This window comes from Pinus tabuliformis, chromosome 5_2, assembly GCF_031772625.1.
Source record: "Pinus tabuliformis cultivar Carrire ecotype Pingquan chromosome 5_2, CPIR1, whole genome shotgun sequence".
In the NCBI taxonomy this organism is placed as follows: domain Eukaryota; kingdom Viridiplantae; phylum Streptophyta; class Pinopsida; order Pinales; family Pinaceae; genus Pinus; species Pinus tabuliformis.
The window spans coordinates 184064162-184066055 of record NC_142306.1 but is presented as its reverse complement, the minus strand read 5'-3'; positions in this window follow the sequence as shown (position 1 = coordinate 184066055).

The window sequence follows — 1894 nt, the reverse complement described above, 5'->3', positions numbered from 1 at the left end:
AAACCAGTGGATCTGGGCAGAAAAAACAAATTAAAAGCAAAAACTAAGAGGCAAAAAGGAGAAAATTGAAATTTTCTCAATTTTGACAGGGTACGCAGGCGACCTGTTTGCACAGGTGCGGGTACGCTCTGTGCACAAAGCTACAGTGCATACAGGTACGCACTGTGCTCAACTCAGAGGCTGCGTACTTCTAGCAAAACAAAGAAAAACTAAAATCTAATTTAACCCTAAGCTAGCCCACCCAAAAACACAGTCAGACAGCCAAAAACCAGAAAACAAACGACTTTTCTCAGATCAAAGTTTCAGACAAAGGAAAAATCATTCACATCAATGGAGCTCCCACTGTGGTTGCCATTTTGTCATGCGGAAAGAGTCGATAGTGCGGACACAACCAACCTCCCTAGAAGCTTAAGTCTTTCTAGTGACAAACAAGACAATTAAGAGCAATCCTTCTCTAAATATGCATTTATCATACAAGAAATCAAGTGTTTAGATCCTACCTGTAACCCAACGCTGTTGTAGTAGTCCAGCCTCGTCGATCCGGATGAGCTCCTCCTTCTCTTCGAAACCTGCATTCACTAACAATCAAATGATTAAATAGCACCTGAATATCTCATAAAACAAAACATATTTAACATACAGACCAAGGAGTATATGAAACAACTCATAAATAACAAATTGTTGAGAAGAATGGACTTATTTGTATTAATAGGAAACAAAAGAAACCATTACAACCTGAGCCTTGGTGTTGTGCAGGTCCCTCCCAGGGTCCAGCAAGAGTTTTCCTTTACTTTGATAAGCTCACCCACTTCCAAATGAAACAAGAAAGGATGGGAATCTCTCCTCACAAGCTTCTACAAGGAAGTCCTAATTCCAGCAGCATCTACCCTTAGGAATGTTCAGCTTTCAACCTCTCCTCCTTCTGGCCCAATGCCTGTATTTATAGTGCTCTAGAGGAAGTTATTCAGGTCCACCATCAATGGGATAAGCCCCTCTTTGGATGGGATAGCTCCCCTCTTGATGGGATAAGTTCCTCTTTGGTAGGGATACATGAACCATCTGGAGGCGCTTCATACATGTCAAACAAGCTTCTAGAATGCTCTAGAAATGACCACAAGTAACTTTTTTGGAGTGAAACTTGCGCCTTTTGACCTTTACAGGAGTACGCACCCATTGCTTTACAGACAGAGCGTACAAGTACGCAGGTATTGTGAACTTGGGGTGCGTACACGCAGGTAAGGCTAAGAGAAACTGCGTACCCAGAGATATATAGATTTTTAATGACTTTCTCTCTTTTTTGGAGTTTGACATGGAGAGCAGAGGTATGAGACTTGCCAAGGAGGATAGTATGACAGTTGATGGAGCCATACTAACTGCAAATAGCCATGGTGACATTTTTTAGTGTAACAAGTAGGATTCTTCTAGACTTGATAACAATTTGTGAAGAACTTTTCCAATTTATCTTTGTTAGCTTGATCTTCTTCTTCTTCTTATTAGTGTGTGTGTTTATTTCATCAAATTGCTACAAAAACACAAGATGTTGGCTCTCTTCCAGAGAAAAACCTCTCTCTCTTAGAGAGGAAAACCCTTTCGTAAATTTCTCTTATTGAAGCTTATATTGATCAATGCTAAACCGTAGACCCTTGACAAGAAGATCCTCCATGCACAAGTCAAGCCCTTTCAATATCACTTCCTCTTGCAACACTTTGTCCTCCCTCTTTTTGTACTTCATCTTGCTCATTCCAACACTTTGTTCTTCTTCTTTCGGCAACTATAGAAACCCTAGATGGTATGCCCTAGAGTGATCCTTGTCCTTTTTCTTCCTTCTCTTGAGATGGAGCCTTTCTAACTTAAGAAGATGAACTTTTCACCTCCCAACTGGGCCTTCTTTTCT